The sequence below is a fragment of the Galleria mellonella genome, unplaced genomic scaffold (assembly GCF_026898425.1).
Source record: "Galleria mellonella isolate WM207_F2 unplaced genomic scaffold, CSIRO_AGI_GalMel_v1 utg54, whole genome shotgun sequence".
Taxonomy (NCBI): domain Eukaryota; kingdom Metazoa; phylum Arthropoda; class Insecta; order Lepidoptera; family Pyralidae; genus Galleria; species Galleria mellonella.
The window spans coordinates 2,235,547-2,256,196 of NW_026442114.1; the positions used below are offsets into that span (position 1 = coordinate 2,235,547).

Consider the following 20,650-nt stretch of genomic DNA (forward strand, 5'->3'; position numbering starts at 1 on the left):
GCGCGACCATTCTAAAGTGTTGCCCTTATATATGTATATTCGACAAATAATGTTTATAATATAAAAAGATAAATGGGAAAGTTTGTAAATATGTTTGTTACACAGTCACGTTTAAACAGTTGAATGTATTTAAATGTTTTTTTTTACACAGTTGGATTATATCTTAACTTAATACATAGGACACTTTACATGCTGATTAACGCGAGCAAAACCACGGAAAACATTTAGTATATTACAACGTAATAATAACTTGTTCCAAATTGCTTTGTCATTATTAAAATATGTACATATAATACCTATATGTGTCAGAGTCATGTGGACTACTGTTTTATCTAGCTTATGATAAGCTACGCCAGAAAAACCTATAATTGTTGTCCATTTGATATTGTTACAAGTAATCGAAGGGAAACAAAATGATATTCAGCTGTTATAAATTATTTAAACCGTGTTTTTCTTTATTGAATTATCCTCTAACAAGAATAGTTAAGGTTTACTCAAGTCTGGACAGAGTGATCCACGTAGTTTTTTTTTTTGATGGGTGAAAATGGTATGGTAACCCCGCCTGCGCTAACGGGATAAGCTGGCGGAGCACCAGTGAAGGGTGATAGATGAGAATGAAAACAGGCCAGTTAGCCCATCATGATGAATTCATCAGGAATTAACCATGATAGTTTCCAGGGAGAACCGCGAGGAGGTCGACCTAGTTGGGTATATTGCTAGCAATAGGATTCTCAGTCTCCGTTACTAACAATCCCTTTCCCCCCGATCCACGTAGTAGATGTCTTCAAAATTGTACAAAGGAAATTTTTCATGCAATTACTTGCAACACTGAAAAAAATGGCGCGTTTTATTTTGATTAAAAAAATGTGTCAAATTGATTTAACTGAAAGATAATTTAGCTGACTAAACGTTGATACGTTCTTAACCATTCGATGCTCTATTTATATAATTTAAGGATAGGCTATTCCATCCATTATTGTTATTATTTCTAACAAGTAGTGGTAGGAGTGAGAACGTGAGAAATAACAGAAAAGGGCGCGAAAAAAATAACTCACGCCCGTCATAGTGGGAACGGGCTATTAGCATAAAGAAAAATATGTAAAAACAAATCTATTCACGCACGAAACATACAGCGTCCATAACACATTACCATACAAGACAGCCGCAATCACCTACCAACATAAACACGGCCGTGTAATAACAAATAGTTCACAAAAAAAAGACACATTTATCTCGAACGAAATGGCTGTTAGCACTAACAACCAAGTTCCCACATGCCATAAATTAGTATAATATCCACTTTTTCATCCGACAGTACCTACGCGGAGTAAACAAGTGGTTTCATACATTTTTATCTAGAGTTTCAAGGGTGTGATATTACGTGGTAACTTCAAAATATTAGGTTATGAAGAAAAAAATTAAAAACTCTGTTAAGATGGCAACTTTTTAGTCTATGGTTTAAAAAACATTGTTTTTTTTTCAAATTCAAACTTGGAATTGTGGAGTTGTAGAAAGGCAGGTTACGCGAAAAGATCGTATACTATCTAAAGAATAATTGGGAAGTCTCTGGAACTGCCATGCTTGGATAACGTGGAAAAAGAAAAGCTATTCTATATCTACGAAGTAAACTATTGTTGTTATTTTAAATTTGACTAGCAAAGAGCATGGGCCATACAGCCTGTACGATGTATATACGACGGTATATAATATCGAAAATTGCTTCTGTCTAAATTAAGATTATAGGTATATTAATAAATCGAAATAAAACAATAAGTGTCACAAATAATAATGGACAGTGGGCGAGCCACGAGCGCCCTGACTCAGAAAACATTACGTCACAATCACAAGCTGTCTGGTCTAGATAAAAAGCTGATAATATTGTAAACAGTTGCCGCACTTGTTAGGGATAAATACATTGCGTTCCTATTTACATCAATTAGCATAAACGTGTAGCAAACGATAAGTTAACAAGACCATTATTATAGATGAATACGACAAAAAAAAGTAAGTATCGATAAAATTAAAAAATGTACTAGGTGTGTACCATAGACTTAGTATACCATAGACATACTATAAACTATAGAATCCAAGACATTCTATGGTATGCACAAAGCATACAAGGTTGAGATCAAACGAGCATTTATAAAAATAAAATTTTTAAGAAATTGAATTACGAATCGTACATGTGGTGATGGTATATCCCATCCAACTACATTTAAACTACATTGACCAAGAACACAACATTATTCGAATAATCGCACGTATCTACATATATTCATATTATAAAGAGAAAATATTTAATAATTTGTATGTAATTGCTTGTTTGTTTGTAATGGATTAACTCAAAATATGCTCAACCGATTTTAAAAATTTTTTCACCTATACAGAGCTACATTATCAGCAAGTAATATAGAGTATATGTTATGTCCATGGTACTGCTCATGTCTATAGGCGACGGTTACCACTTTCCATCAGGTGGGCCGTCAGTTTGTTTGCCAGTCTAAGTTCCATAAAAAAAATATAAAAAAAAAATAAAGATTCAATCAAAGTATCAAACATATGTCTATTGATACAGCTAATATAAAATCCTAATTTATTCATCTATCTATCTACCCGTGCAAAGTCGGGACGCATCGCTAGTATTTCATAATCAGATGGGACTCGCTCTCAGACAGCGTTGCGTAGTTAGCCAACTTTTTGCCACTTAATGGATGTAAATTCGTGTTTTAGCAACTTTTTAAAATCGTTTAACATTTTTAATATTAATTCCTAAAACACTGGTGTGAAATAAGTCTCGCGCTAAGGTCATCCACGAATTTCTACGCTTTCTCTCATTTTGAAAGACGTTCGATCAGTAATTTGATATTTTATCGGAAAACTGCCAACAAATTGTCTGGATATATTTATTTCATTGTAAAATAACATACAGCAATAATGCCAGATCGGCTCAAGAAATTAGTCATACTGCTATATTTGCCTAGACAACGTGCGACTGTTCAACGTCGATATATCTGTAAATACGAGCACTTAATTGTCGCAGGCGACGTGTATTCGATTTTTTTCGCATAATTATTAAGTTATCGATGTCATTTCCTGACTGACTCATAAATATTATTGGCAGTAATTAATAATTGCATCAGCTTTTTAACGTATGTACTTACCTTGGTAACACCAAGTCTGTTCCCGTGTATTGAGTAAGTTTTAAAAGCAGGAGGCTATCTTTTTTTTGCCGATTCTAAATCGATTTAAATGTTATAGATTGAAATTAGAATTTGATATTTTTTTTTTTTTGCAATTGACAGTGGGTTTACTTTCGTGCCAGTACCAGTACAATTATGTTACTATTGTGTTAACTATTTTTAAAGCAATATCTTAAATTAATTTAATAACTCTCATAGTATTGTTTATGATTTAATAGACGTATAATAGTTTACTGTGACCCCAATAATTAAAGATTCCACAAAAAAAACCACGTTTAATTATAACGAAACTAGTTATTTTTATCTCAAAACTAAACTAAACAACTAATTTTGATAAAACTTCTATGGGACTAATCTGTAAGTATATCATTTCAGATAAAAAAAGAATTTTCCAAATCGGTTTACAACCGACGGAGTTGTGATAAGAGACATAGAAAAAAAATATAATAGAATTGAGAACTTCCTTCTTTTTAAAATCGTTTGAAAATCGAACAAGATCCGATAGTTAAGGAATTTGGTGTTCTGAGATTAAATATTTCATCCGTAATGTTGGTATCCCAATTAGGATGTAAGCGAGATAAAAGACAAAGAACAATACAAACAACATTCAAATATTAGTGGTGATAATTTTCAGTTCTTGAATGAACTTTTGAATGCAACATAAAACTACTACCAGTTTTACGTTCCGTTATTTCAGTATTACATTTATGGCACTCGTCTCGCCCGTAAAGTGGAGACTAGTCTAGAACCGGGCAGATCTTTATCACGGCAACGCATAGCAACAGACGGCGACATGCGTCAATCACATTTGATGTGATACGCTTTGCAATGGATGCAATACGATGACGTAGCGACGTGCACTTGTATGTATCGTGAATTCGTGACGTTAGCTCGAATTTTCAGCTATTTAATTAGTCCGATCCAAAACTTTTGAAGTCGATTCCGAGTTGCCAGCCATTTCTCTATATGTATAAGTACCAAAATTCAAACTATATATATATATATATATATATATATATATATATATATATATATATATATATATATATATATAGTATTAATAGTTCAAACTATTAATCGTATATGCACATCACACTTAACAGTAACGATCCGGCTCGAAGGACCATGTAATTTTAAACGAAAACAAAGAGTATAAGGGTCGATTCTAAGTCGCCATTTTTCTAAACCTTACTCTAAAATTAAAATTTCAATTTGATACCGCAGCGAAATATTTATTGTAAGAACCAATATGAACTAAGTTTCTAATAGATTTAATTCAAAATTTTTATAATTTTAGTTTATGATGGTCCATAAAACAGTAATTATGCGAAATTATCAAATTAAAATATTAGGTTTAGAAAATGGTACCTCAGAACCGACCTCGATTTGTTCATTTTAAAATTACATATTACTTCTTTTAGCCTCATTCATTCAATTCATTCATTCAATCATATCAGCCATTCACTCTGTCCACTGCTGAACATAGGACTCCCCCATAAGGAGTATTTTGTTATTAGTTGCCACGCTTGTTAGGCGTATTGGCAACCAACATTAGACTTTTAGTGATGTTTCAAGAGGGACACTGTTGCCCATGCCTCGACCTTTATGTTTACTAAGACGCCTCTTACAACATCCACAGGAAAGGACCGGGTGGCCCATTCTATGCCGGGACTACAAGGCATTGAGTATTCATTTGTTTATTCAGTAATCGGATACAAAATGACTGCATATTCTTAATATTATATTATGCTAAATTCAAACGAACACATTACGGATTTTATTAAAAAAAAAACTTAAACACTGGATGAAGCTACAATCTTTTTTTTTATACCACTAAAGTGGCAAATAAGCAAACGGTCCACCTGATGGTAAGCGGTTACCGTAGCCTATGAACGCCTGCAATAACAGGGTTATTACGCCTTGGAGAAACCTCTTTATCTCTTTTTAAAAGAACCCCATGCTTTTTTTTTTGTGCTATGTATTGGATTTGAGTTCCCAAGCACTTGCGTTTGCGCTTTTGGTGTACGCTCGCGTATGCCAAGGTTTGCAGCTGGTTGACTTATAATATGGATGATAGATTTGGGCTTCAACATTGAGTGGGTACTGAGAGCATGACTTTTAAGATAACCTTTCCGATGCGGACTGATGGACGATGAGTTATCATGGTGAGTTTTAAGATTTACAGGTTGACAGTTGATGGAGTCAATAGAAAATTTTTGGAGGTTTGAGAGTTTATGAAGAGGGTGAAGAACCCCATGCTGTAGTCTCTTAAAACTATGGAGGGAGGGTCAATGCATGCAGATGATTCAGAATCGTGCCTTATAGTAATGTATAAAGGAGAGCTAGGTCCAGCAGTGGATAATTACAGTTAAAATGAGGTAGCAACCACATTATGTTGCGTTACGTTTACGCATAAACAATTATAATGTAATAATTTACGCTATATTTATGAACATTATGTAACATCTGCCTTCCATAACGATAGATGATAAATGATATCACTTCACAACAAACTATACATAATCAATGAAGATTAGGACATCCGTTATAATCACGTAATACAATACACAATGGAGGGAAACATGTTATCCTTTGAACAATAGTTGTATTATAATAAAACTATAAATATACCGAGTCTAAGATACATCCAAACAAGGGTTCGTAAACTTTTAAAACGGCTAAAAAATACCTTTTATTTTATAGAACCCCATATTAAATAAAAAACAAAGTAATTTAAATAAGAATAAAAGCTTTTATTAGAAATATTTTAAAAATATAACACTTTATAGTCTCTTTTAATTTTTTATGTGTAGAATAAAATTGTTTTACTGTATAAATAACTTTGCGGAACCCTGGTGACTTTTTTACGGAACCCACTTTAGGAATGGCTGCATTAAAGTATTTAAAAATTGCTTAAAGTGTAAATAATTATGCTCACGACTTTAATCCCTCATGGGATGGGTAATCTTTTAGAGAAAACAATCTGGAGTATCAATAAATTAATACAATAAATATAACTGCATACATTACTCCATACAGTACTAAACTAAACAGAATTTGTAACTGTGGATATTAGACAATTCAGAAAAATATCAGTTTTTTTTTTTAAATACTTATTATAGAAGAAGGCTTAAGTTCTGTAGAGGGCAATAAATCACTGAAATAATGAAGATGATGGGCTATTTGATGAAAAGTGGTAACAGTATGGACAATATACAATATATGTACCGCCCATGGCGCCTCTCACAGTAAAATCATAATTTTATAGGTTTAAAAAACTAAAACTTCATGCCTCAATCAAAAATTATTCTTTGGCGTCGGGCGTATAAATTAAAAATCCAAAATGAATCCAAATATTCAGCTCACATGTAGCCCTGTAATTTAAATAATTATTTGTAACAATTACCCATGTAGAAGATAATGAAAAACCATTATTTCATTGAAAATAAAATCACTTTCATTATACGCAATTACTATAATCAACAGCAACATCGCGAGTTGTTATACCAACAGAAAAAAAAAAAAGAAAATAATAATTGTCTATGATTGCCGGTATTGAAGTCAAAATTTTGTGCGGGAAAAGCGAGCAATGTACACTGTAACTATTACTTATAATATTTATTGTAGAATTCAGTAAGTGATAACTACATTACGTTATTTAATAATAGTCGGCACTACCCTTACGCTGACGAAACTGGAAATGCACCTATGTAACAATCTAGTGGTACCAACATAACAAAATAATGAATGTGCATAGAATTGCACAAACTTTTTATAATAACTAGAGATTCGGCCTGGCTTCGTACAGGTGGATCAAAGGTGACAAACAAGCATACAGCCCGGCTGATGGTAAACGGTCACTGTAGCCTATGAACGCCTGCAACAATAAGGGTGTCACGTGCGCATTGCCGGCCCTGAGGAAATCTTAATATTTCCTTTTTAAAGAACCCCATACTGTAGTGCCTAAAAAAGTTTTCTATAGGTGAAAAGATTTTCATCTATTACAACAAACAATCTTTATTTTATAATATTAGTATTAAACTCTATCAATCAATCAATCAAAATAAATTTTATTCATATAGTTATATCTGTAACAGACTTATGATACGTCATTTAAAAATATAATTACTATCTCAGGAATAACATACATAAAAATATCTCTCTATCTGTAATAAATATCTCTCTATAATGTCGATATCTAAAATACCGATATATAAATTTGTCGTACAAAAACATTGCTGTTTCTAAGCATTTGTCATTGATCTAAAATGACATCTAGACCGCTTAAATTGCAATACATTACTAATACATACATAATCAAGTACGTACTCGACCCGATTCATAATAATCACATTGAATAAGCTACATTATAATATTAATAATGCCATTATTAATTGATTTCAATTGACTGAGACGCCATGGAAACGCCAATTGAGACTACGTAAACAGCCATTGAGTAATAGGTACTTTAAATTTATTCTCAGACAAAATTATTTTCTTTGTAAATAAATATTTGAAACAAATCAATGGGCAATTAGATGGGAATTTAAAGATCACCCCTCCTCCTTCTTTTGCCGCTTGTCAGGCCCCTTATCGATTCCTGTGCGTCTATCGATGGGTTCTCGTACGTTTTTAGCGTACACTTGAGAGATATCAAGACGCCGGACATTATTGTCTTTTTCTACATCATGTATGCGGTAGCGATGACGTGTTTATTGATAGATTCGTTTGCCACGTATCTAGGGAGCCTGTTTACAAGTAGGCGTGCAAAGCAATAGACGAATGAAATCAAAATTAATTATTTATGTACTCATAGTACTATTAACGTCAATAGGTGATTGCTATCATTTTTAATGAAAAACCTAATGAGGTTTTCTAAGTCGTTTACGATTCTAAGTTTAAAAAAAAAACTAGACCTTTTCCCACGGCTTTGTCCGCGTGAATATGTATATAAAGTATCTTATGTATTAAATGAGGATACAACCTACTCATGTACTAAATTTCAATGTCTCCAGCCGTTTAAACATTACATCTTTACTAACTTTCTATAATACTATAGTAGGATTGCCAATAAAAATCGCACTCCAAACCAAACAACTAGTACTACAAGAAGCCATGAAATCAAGTACCTACACAGAAAAGTCCGGTTAGGAAAATTACTCGAACACGCGGTGCGCGGACACAGCGCTGTGATGCGTCACGACGCGCGGGAACCGCCGTTGTATAAACAATCTACGACGTAAAATTGTAAACTCCATTGAAAGCTATGCTAGAGTTGCCAGATGCGATTTTTAGTATCCCAATTTAGTGTCTTTTTTCCTTTAAATTGATACGATTCCTTAATAGAAACCCATAATGTTTCCTCTTCTTACTGTACGCACACTGCCCGCTGGTAATTAAGGCTCGTTTCCACTCAGGGTTTACTGGAAGAGAATTTTTATAGGTTTAATCTCGTTCGTTGTACAGCTTTATTCAAAATAATATAAAAATAAATTATAACAATGTAATTTTTGTATATAATAAATATAAATAAATAAAATAAATTCCTTTCACTTTTACAAAGTACATACGACGAAAAAAAAAACGTCGTTTTTTACGCTGATTTCACATCTATTTACTATTTGCATTATAATATTCTATTGATCTATATACCGTTATCTATATGTGGTTGGCACATAACAAATCTGTCAAAAAAATTAAACACAAATTTCTCTATACCAATTTTATTTGTTGTCTAAACATTTCGCAAACACAGAAATGGTTACACAAAACTACGAAAAAAATACCCAATCTAGCAACGATGAGCTGTGCCAACATACAAATGTTTAAGATGTGTTACGAGCCGAGAGAATTGCGATACGAGGTATCATAAGATAATAACGCTTGATATATTATTAGTAATACCTTGAGAGCGTTGTTCATTACCACAGACAGTTGAGTAAGGCCAGTAGCTCGATTCTCGTAAAATATTCGAAATATCTTTGATTGAACACCTCGCTCAAAGTTCTATCCAAAATTTGCATTGACGTTTTTCGAATTCGTCAAGCGAAAAACAAAAAATGTGTGCAGTTATATTTCTTTATATTATGTAATTTTTAATTTATTATATAATAATATTACATTATTGTACGCACACTCCCGCTGGTAATTAATGCTCCTTTCTACCCAGGGTTTGCTGGAAGAGAACTCTTACAGTGTTAATCTCGCCTGTTTTGCATCTTTGGTCAAAATAATTTGTAACAATACATGAATGAAAACTCTTTATTGTTCTCTTCAAAGAATGATATAGATTATAAAGATTTACAAAAAAATACTAATGAATTACTTGCAATAATGAATAACAATGTAATCTTTGTGTGTAATAAAGCATAAATAATTAAATATACATTACCATTGAAAAACTACAAATTGAGAATACGAATTGTTTCAATGGCTATCGCTATGATGCGTTTGTGGTTTTCATTATGGGAATAGAGCCAATGGAATATGGTAGCACCTGACATCACGATGGGGACTTATTAGTAACAAAACCAGCGGCTCTATTTTCAACAATATATCTCGTCAAGTCGACCTCCACACACCCATAGAATACCATTTTGATAAGTTTTTAAAAGTTTATGACCACTATATTTATTTTATATTATAGTTATATAGTACATATCAACTCTATATTTAAAACTGATTCAATGACACCATATTTCTAAAAATCAAATTCAATTAGGCTGTACATTGTGTCAAAATTCTGACATACTTACGAAATATAACCTTTCTTTTTCCAACACTCAAATAATCCTTAATCTATGATTAAAATACGGAAATATCTAATAATAGAAGCTCGGTGAATTCAAATTGTTCGCGACCAAAATAAAACAAAACCTATTGGCAAATTATGTAAATTTATATTACATAATAATTTATTCTGTTACTATTACATACTAACAACGTGCGAATGGCGTGCCCATAATAGTTTATCTGGTTAGATGTTTAGCGATTCCGTCTATCAAGGTAATCAAATATTAAATCTAATTATTAACACATCAAAACTGATACTGAACTGTTTTAATTGTTTATGAATAATTATTAAAGTAACTACATAATTTGTATACATTTTTTAAGCATTCAGGGCCGCGACACTTTGTACAAAAAAAAGTATATATGAAATCTATGCAATCAGTTTATTGAATTTGAAAATTGTATATGTAAGCAGCATATTTGGTTCTTTTATGTATCGATATTTTGGGCATTTACTTTATGCCTAATGCACCGCAATTTACGCTCTCTGTTTATTCCAAAGATACGGTTGACTGGTAGAGAATGCCAACAGGCATTAAGTCCGCCCTATGTATGTAAATACATATTTTAATGCGAGAAAAGAATAAATAAAGGAATGAAAAATTTTTTTCAGTCTCTCAAATAACCTTACTTGACTACAGATGATGTATAAACAATAATTATATAAACAAATAATACAAAATTATTTGTGTTGCAAGCACAGTGTACTGTGCATCAATTAATACAAGGGGTGTCATAAAAACTAAAACCTACACTAGCTATTGAAAATATTTTGTCACGTTCTTTTCAATTGAGAATATAGCTCAAAAGAAAGAGATAAAATATTGTAATAGGTTAGGTTTATGAGACGTTTCATGTTTTTTTTTTTTTTATGAATAACGGGGTTAATGTATAAAAACACGATAAATTTTTGATAGAAACGCAGCATTAGACAACCATTTTGATACGTCGTTGTGGGTAATATTTCTCTACTGTAGGGTGGGAAACTAGAAATATTTTTATACTTTTATAGATAAAACGGGCTGGCGAGGAAATCTTTTATCATAGGACCGTTTATATAACTGTTCATCAATCACAGCTCCATGTAGCTAAGACGTTATAAGAAATTTCCTGGTGGAATGGGTGTACCGCAACCTTTGCAAGGAATATGGATGGTGTTGCCATATAAAAGTCCAAGTAAGTTTTTTGCTTAAATTGGAACGTAATATGCGAATTGATTTTCGCAAATTTTTAAAAGGTTATTTTTATCGCAAATTTGTAAAACTAAATTGTTAGTTTTTGTCTAATTCTTTTGAGTTAATTTTAACAAAATTACTCACGGAATACCTAATGAGGTATTTATTAGTTGATTATTGCAGTTGCTTATGGAGAACGTAACACTCGACATGCCCACATTTAGACGTAAAAAATTTTGGAATTCATTGTGACAAAAGGCGAACCTATCAGTTTCTCGGATTAATTTAATTTTTCCCAACACCGGACTGTTTAGAACGGTGAGAGGAGGTTGATCTCCTATCAAATCCTTCTGGAAACTATCGTGATTAATTTCTGAGGAATTTGTCAAGGTGGACCAACTGATGACTTCACCATCACTGGTCAGCGTATTCCGACAACATAAACTAGGTTACCATTTTTTCATTTCATTAAAAAAACGGACAGTTACTAAGCAATTTGCAAACATAAAATTACATGTCAAGTGTGTCGTGTGAAGCTACATGAATAAAATATATTTTAGATGTAGTTTGATTCGCATGGCTCCGTTCAAAGGTATGACCCTTACGTTTGATTTGAGCCAAAGAAGATTGCCTCTGTATTATTACATTTTATCGCGGCTTCGCAAGCGTGAACCCAATCCTTGGAAAATAATGATTATTATAATCAAGTATAGAGAATAAAAGAGGCAAAATGCTGGGCCATATTATACGACGCGACGATTTTTTAAAGAATATAGTAGAAGGAAAAATAGAAGGCAAAAGAAAAAGGAGATGACGGAAGAACTACATGGAACAGATTAAAGAAACATTAGGTGTCATGTCGTATAGGGACGTCAAGGATATGGGCTGGTATAGAGCTGGCTGGAAGAAGATGCATGAATTAGTTGCACCGACAAGAGGAAACTCTTAAATGAAAAAAAATATATATCAAGTATAGCATATCTGTATTTTAGTGAAAGAATTTTTAGAACTAGTTCAGTAATTATGAAGATAACCGCCTACGTTCATTCCGGACTTTAGCACATTAGGTACTGATATAATTGTATAAGTTAAGATTATGTTTTACAAAAAAACCGACTTCAATTGTGGCCAAATCGGATATTTTAATTTCAAAACTAAACTTTTGGAGTGATTTTGATAAAAAAATTGTATGGAACCAATACTGTAAATATGTCTTTTCAGATAGAAAAGGAATTTTCCAAATTAGTTAAAAAAAAAATAAAAAAAAAACAACCATCCAGTGTTGTAAGTAGTCAAACGTGCAGAAATATTCATCTGTTCTAGTCAGGTAGCTTTTTTTTGGCTTGTTATTTCTAGTAGATATTTGGCTTTTTACAGTACGAATATTAGTAATAATTATCATGCATGGTTTATATTTCAGCAATAGAAAGATGTATACGTTAATGGTCCTTGGTTATTAAAAAAAAAGATTAAAAAAATGTTGTAACTGACATGAATGAACAAGAATGTTATCGATTCTAAAAAAAAAAAAACAATCTTATCTATACTAACGATTATTAAATATTGAGAATCATTCAAAATCAAGTCTGAATAGATAATATTTATACGTCTCAATATTTTAAAGGTGAGTAATCATGAACTTTCACAAACAATTCACAAACACCTGCGCCATCGGTATACACTGGCGGGGCACCAGTGAAGGATGATAGGTGAGGATGAAGCAGGTCAGTTAACCGATCGTGACGAATTTAACAAGAATTGTTCACAATGGTTTCCAGGGGGAGCCACGTGGAGGTCGACCTAATAGGGCATATTGCTAGCAATGGGGCTGTCAAACTCCATTGCTAACAATCCCTTTCCCCCCTGGATGTAATAGTAGGTACTATATACATGGGTACCACTATCACACATAGGTTAATGCCATCTGGCGGCTGTTCTGGCTAATCCGGTGGTTCTTTTTTTTTAATGGGTGAAAATGAAATAGTGTATAGCAATATTTTTTTAATAAATGGTAACCCCATCTGTCTATCGATGTAAGCTGGCGGGACACCAATGAGAGATGACAGGTGAGAATGAAAGCAGGTCAGTTAGCCCATCGTGACAAATTTAACAGTAATTACTCACGATAGTTTACAGGAGGCTCGGCTGATAGGATATATTGCTAACATAGGAGCCGTGAGACTCCATTAGTAACAACAATTTTCAGCCTATTTTGATGGTTCCAATTTGATGGAGCAGTGAAATTATAGGTAGAGGTATTAAACCTCACATAACACCTTAATTCAAGGGAGAATTTCATTTTATTGTTAACAATAGAGGTCTTTTAGACCTTACTGCTGGCATTCGAGTATTCTGACACTTCCCTATGGTTGACTGGGAGAGAATGCTTTTAGCATTAAGTCCGCCATGTACACATATATGTACTAATGAATGGATAAATAAATATACCCTATCAGATCGACCTCCACATAGTTCCCTCTGGAAACCATCGTAGTTAATTCTAAAAATGCCAACGGACCTGTTTTCTTCCTCGCCTATCATGTCTTACTGGTACTCCGCCAGCATTTATTGATAGTTGAGCTATGTAGATAGGTTGCCATTAATTTTATCCCATTAAAAAAAAAACAATTTACAGTAATGGTAACACATGAATTACGCACCATGGGTGTCAGTCTGATATTCACGGTGTTATTCATGTCTATAGATTGCAGTTATCACTTTCCAACAATTCCTTTTTATTTTATTTTATCTTTATTTGGTTTCACAGAAATTGTTACACCGATAAGATTTAATATTAAAATTACTGTCTATTTATACTTAGTGTACAATCATTTTAAAGGAAACACAGCGTGCTAATTAACAAATAAACAATAATACGGCATAACAAGCTCTTGAGGTATTTAACTCTGTCCCATTCGTGTTTCAACCGTAAAGCAGTTGTGTTTGAAGGGTGGGATATGGCATGAATTTACAGGGTACAGAGGAATAACACCTGAGTCCTCAGCGATGGCAACGCATGGGGGGTATCATTGGTGAAACGGTATACTCTATTATGTCGATGCTACTGCTCATGTCTCTAGGCGACGGTTACCACTTTCCATCAGGTGGACCGTCAGCTTGTTTGCCATTCTAAGTTGTATAAAAAAAACATAGGTGTTGTTTTTAGATTCAATAAATGATTGCTTCACATAAATTTTAGCTTTTCAAATTAACTGCAATGATTTCCCATAGAAATCCCCTTCTGTATCGAAGTGACTGTGATATCCAAGTGTTGCTTGCAATAATTCGACAGCTTCCAAAGACGTGGAACAGTGGAGTTCGCACCGAGAACAGCTCTACATAGTGTACAAGTAATCGAAAAAGAAATTTAGCAAGATGTTGCATTTCCGTCCCAAGTGCCTAGCTAAAAAAAAAAAAAATTGTCGGCCGACATAAATACATATTATTTATTAGACCATACTATAAACACATTATTATTCATAAGACAGTTTACGGTGTATTTTCCTTTAACTAGAATGTAACATGTTTTTGTAGATAAGTACATAATATTAAATGTGAAAGTATGTGAAGGTATCTGTTTGTTATTATGCTATCTTCACACTACGTGCAACACCTTCACCTTTTTTTTTATGGGTGATAATGGAATGGCAACGTCGCCTGCGCTAACGGTACTCGCTGACAGGGCACCAGTGACTAATTACTAAAGATGAAAAGCCAGTCATTGGTGGTGCTGGGCTATATCATGATGAATTCATCTGGAATTAAACATGATAGTTTCCACAGGAGGAACAGGAGCGAGTAGGTCGACCTGACAGAGTGTATTGGTAGCAATAGGGAAGCCCCTATTACTACAATCTTTTGCCCCCACACTTTCATCTTAGATTATATAGTGTCTCCATACAAATGCTTCACTAAAAACAAATCAACTTTTTTTTATTCACGTGTGCGTAAATAGAATTACCATAATGTACATCAAATAGTTAGTATAAATGAGGGAGAGATTATATTGTAATATTAAATTGAAATATAAAATTTTGCATCATAATTTGATTGTAAATGGCCGTCATTTCAATTAATACATACATATTAATTTGTAACTAATACGAACATATGAATATTTATATATTAGTCATAGTTCCCAATTCAAATTTAAAAAATCGATTTGATCTAGTAAATTTTTAATTTAATTACTTGCAACACTAAATAAATGGAGCGTCTTGTTTTCATTAAAAAAAAAGTGTCAAATTGAGTCAGTCAAATGTCAATGTAAAATAACACCTTTTTGACATTTGTTGCTCTACCTACATAATTCAAAACCTTCACACTATGTGGCCAAATTTAAACTGAGCTAGTAATAACAAATTTATAAAAAAATATAACTAATTATTTAAATAAATTAAGTGACAGATTAAAAATATTGTACAAAAGGAATGTCAACGCATGAAGAGTATCATGGTCGACACAATTGGACGCAGTACACTCTATTATGTCTATGGTACTGTTTTTGTTTACAGGCAAAAGGTGCCACTTTCCATCGGGTGGGGCGTCAGCTTATTTGCCATTCTAAATTGTATAAAAAATTAACGCCAATCGAAATCTCTACCACTCAACATTTGTGGATCGCAGGTAATATGTTATATATGTGTAAATATATTTGTTATTCATATATATTTATTCGTTTATATATATAATTTTAGTATGTACGTATATCAATAATTACTAGTTATTCGAGTATTCTGCCACTTCCCAATGGTTGACTGGGAGAGAATGCTTTTAGCATCAAGTCCACCATGTACACATATTTGTACTAATGAATAAATAAATAAATATCCTCAATATATGATTGACATGGACAGTGAATCTCGAAATAGTATTTTTAAACGAGTATTAAAGTAAATAAATATATTTCCATAAACTCCCATGCTTCTACACAATGAAAAATCACGTATCGCCTAATCATTATGAATACTAGATTTAACCCACGACTTCATCTGCGTAACCGATATATGTTCATGGAACGGGAGAAAAAGGAGCCTATAACCGTCTCCGGAGTCCTTATCTATCTCTATATCAAAATTCATCATTATAGGTTCAGCGGGTTAGACGTGTAATCATAATAAACAAAGTAAATCTCTTTCGCATTTATAATATTAGTTAAGGTTTAATTTATTTTATTTTTTATTAAAGAAAAACCTAAAAAAAAATTTGTAGCTGTCACAAATTTAAATATAAAAAAAAAAACAGTATACACAAAAAGCTAATTACAGGTTTTCACAAATAAAAACAAGATTATCTATACTAAAATTACAAAGAGGTAAGATTTGATTGTTTGTTTGTTAAATAATTTATTAAACCAGATGTTACCTTGCGGAAGTACAATATAACTGGTTATTGGATTAGAACAAATTTGTTTAATTGCCACTACCATTAGTATGTGTGTGACTGCCAACATTCGAAAATCGATAACCACTATTACTAGCAGAAGTTCCACAACCTTCCATATTAAAAGGGGGAAAGGGATTATTAGTAATAGAGACTGAGAATCCCATTGCTAGCAATATACCCAACCAGGTCGACTTCCTCGCGGTTCCCCCTGGAAACTATCATGGTTAATTCCTGATGAATTCATCATGATGGGCTAACTGGCCTGTTTTCATTCTCATCTATCACCCTTCACTGGTGCTCCGCCAGCGTATCCCGTTAGCGCAGACGGGGTTACCATACCATTTTCACCCATCAAAAAAAAAACCTTCCATATTAGCCATCAATCCCCGACCGCCATTTTGTTTTTTCCTTTTATGGATAAACTCAAAAACTACTCAACCGATTTTAAAAATTCTTTCACCTATAGAAAACTATCAATGAGTGACATAAGCTGTCTATTATTTTCGAAAATTCTTCTATCTAACCGTGCAAATCTGGGCCAGATTGCTAGTTACAAATATATATATAAAAAAAATATGATATTCCCGTCCTACGTAACTGTTAATATTAATAGAAATCTACGAAAGCTATTACGATAATTATCAGCGATAAAATAATAAAATTAATTACTTAATTCAAAATAATCAACATATATAACTGCGCATAAAATTAATATATGATAGGTACCTATTAGATACACGCACACACCTATATACGTCCTACGTGGAAATGTAACAATGCGGGAATAGAGCAGTGTGTGTGAACAACCAGTATTAATTAAAACATATCAATAAGCAGTCGACAACTCTACTTCAATTATAGCTTTATTTCAATTAACGTTGGCAAATAACGTTAATTTGGATTGCTAATTACGTAAAAAAAAATCAATATTATGTAAAATACAAACCATAGGAGTACAGTTTATTTTTTACACTTGAGCAAGTCCTCATCGTCATCATATCAGCCTTTTACTGTCCACTGCTGAACATAAGCTTTCCCCATAAGGGGAGTTTTGCCAGTAGTTGCCACGATTGGCAGGCGGGTTGGCAACCGCATTCAGACTAGAGATGTTTTAAGAGGGACGCTAATTATGATGACAATGAATGTAAGGATTATTTTTTATTATTATTATTTGAAATGTAACTACCGTGTCCATAACGTGAACTTTTATGTAATTTTATTTTATTAAATAAAATATTTATTCCTTTTTTTTTTATTGTTCTATAAGTCACTGGTCGTCTTACCTCTTGATAACACGAGTATACTTTTTTTACAACACATAGGGCAAACGAGCATGCGGCTCATCTGATGGTAAGTGACTACCGCCGCCCATGGTCACCCACAACACCAGCGGCATTGCTGGTGTGCTGCCGGCCTTTTAAAAAGGAATATGCTCTTTTCTTGAAGGTTATGATGTCATATCGGTTCGGAAATACTGCTGCTGTCACTGCTTGTTTATCTTTATGTTTTTATATCTTTACAAGAGGGAGACTTTGTACAAAAGTCGTTTGCTTGGGCACCTCTGTCCCATTCGTGTTTCAACCGTAAAGCAGTTGTGTTTGCATGGCTGTGTTTCGGTTCGAAAGGTGGGATATGGCGTGAATTTACAGGGTACAGAGGAATAACACTTAAGTCCTCAGAATGGCAACGCATGGGGGGTATCATGGGCGAAACAGTATACTCCGTTACGTCCATGGTACTGCTCATGTCTATAGGCGACGGTTACCACTTTCCATCAGGTGGGCCGTCAGCTTGTTTGCCATTCTAAGTTGTATAAAAAAAAATCTTCACAAACAACACATTGTATGCCATTTTTTTTTAATGTTTGTACGATACTTGAACGTTGATATTATATTCATGTAGGTCGGAAAAAACTATGGAATCAATTTTAATTGCTGCCTCGCTGTGTGGAAACCTCACGCTGTAACAATGGGAGGCGTAACCAACAACACGAGGACAATCCGCCGTAGGTACATTTGCTCACAATAAAACTAATTTAAAAAACATCAAAAAGAGGAAGGCTCCGAATTCGGATGTATTTTTTTATGTTTATCACCTTATAACTCCGTTACTTGTTTAACTCTCCTCTATTTAAGTCTCCGTAACTCATTTAGAAAATTATTTTTTTATCTTAAAGGATATACATACTTACAAAATGATCTCGTAGAAATTTTATCAAAATCGGTTCAGCAATTTAGTTTTTTAGATCAAAACAACTAATTTTGTCACAATTGAAGTCTGTTTTTGTGGGACACGATCTTTTATTATTTGGAGCCGATTGAAAAAAAAATGTAAAATTAAATCTAGTTTTGATTTCGAATCGTACTCGCGTCAAGGAAATTTTATCGATTTAGAGAAAAAAAAAAATAATTAATTTAGGTAAAAATAAAAAATCAAAACTCGCATCCAGTTACCCTGCCCCTGGAAACCATCTTGGTTAATTCTTGATCATCACGAGGGCCCAACTGAGTTGACTTCATCGTCACCTATCATCACTCACTGGTACCCATACCACCGGAGAAGGAAGGGATTGTTAGTAATAGGGACTAGCCCCATTGCTAGCAATACACACTCTCAGGTCGACCTCCACGCGGTTCACCCTGGAAACCATCGTGTTCAATTCTAAGTGAATTAGTCACGATGGGCTAACTGACCTGCCGTTTCATCTTCATCTATCATCATTCACTGGTGACCGTCTAGAGTATACCATTAACGGAAGAGTTTGTCATACCACTGTCATCCATTAAAAAAAAGGTATCCATACCACCAGAGTATACCGACAGCGCAAGCGGATTGAGTACTACTCCAGTTACATGATAATACGTACTTGTAATTATTCTCATTCATGTTTTACCTTCTTAATTATACAATAATATCATATTTACGTGGCCGTGTGGTCCTGGCATAGAATAGGCCACCCCCTTCCTTTCATAAAAAACAATTAAGGAAGGGCGAAAGATGGGCAGCAGCGTCCATTTTTTTTTCTTGGGTGAAAATGGAATGGTAACCCCGCCTGCGCTAACGGGATACGCTGGCGGAGCACCAGTTAAGGGTGATAGATGAGAATTAAAACAGGCCAGTTAGCCCATCATGATGAATTCATCAGGAATTAACCATGATAGTTTCCAGGGGGAACCGCGAGCAGGTCGACCTGGTTGGGTATATTGCTAGCAATGGGATTCTTAGTCTGCATTACTAACAATCCCTTTCCCCCCCCCCCCGCAGCGTCCTTATTAAAACATATCCAAAGCCTGACTGCGGTTACCAATCCCCTGCCAAGCGTGGCAACTACTGGCAGACCCCCCAAAGGGGGAGGCTTATGTTCAGCAGTGGACAGTTAAACGCTGATATATGATGATAATCATACCTACTTGTACAACAATTAGTCCATTACCCTAAGGTTGTCTTGAAAAGATTGCTCTCAGCAATAAAACCACCTTACTGTACTTATACAATTGTATCGTTGTGTTTGTAAATTGTCTTGCTTATGCCCATTTTTGTTTAATGCAAATAAAGTACGTTCATTTATTAGATTCACAAAAAAAAAATTTGCTATGAACATTCAAGTAGTAGATATTTCGAAAAAAACCGATAAGATTATTTGTAAGCATACTAGATAGGAATCACCTACTTATAACATAGATTATCAAGTACCCGCTACCTAGAAGCAGGTATTTTATTTATTTATATAACTCTTTATTGCACCAAAAAATATAAAAATAAACAATGACATATAAACAATTCAAGTGAAATACAGTAGCATGGAGTACAGATCAAAATATACATATGAAGGTACAAAAGGCGGTGTTATCGCTAGAACAATCTCTTACAGGCAAGCTTTGGTTAAAGGAGAACATATAGAAGTGGGTAGGTGGCGCAAGAGTGAATTAATAATTTTTACGCATAATGCACAAAAACATCAAATACATATTGTTTATCTACAGGTATCTGAATATAGAGTAAAAATATCACATTTTTACACCTATATTAATATTCATTGGGGGTGGGGGGGGGGAAGGGATTGTTAGTAATGGAGACTGAGAATCCTATTGCTAGCAA

At 33.7% G+C, this 20,650-nt stretch overlaps 1 protein-coding gene and 1 long non-coding RNA gene across 3 annotated transcripts in view; both read right to left on the reverse strand.

The window, feature by feature from the left end:
* LOC128201546 (uncharacterized) overlaps positions 1-8,618 on the reverse strand; it is an 81,368-nt gene extending 72,750 nt beyond the window's left edge. The window contains exon 1 of the long non-coding RNA XR_008253280.1: positions 8,334-8,618. This is a non-coding gene — a long non-coding RNA (uncharacterized LOC128201546). The remainder of the gene's footprint in view (positions 1-8,333) is intronic.
* Positions 1-20,650, reverse strand: part of LOC113513188 (max dimerization protein 4-like) — a 406,434-nt gene that overhangs the window by 383,511 nt on the left and 2,273 nt on the right. The window lies entirely within an intron of this gene.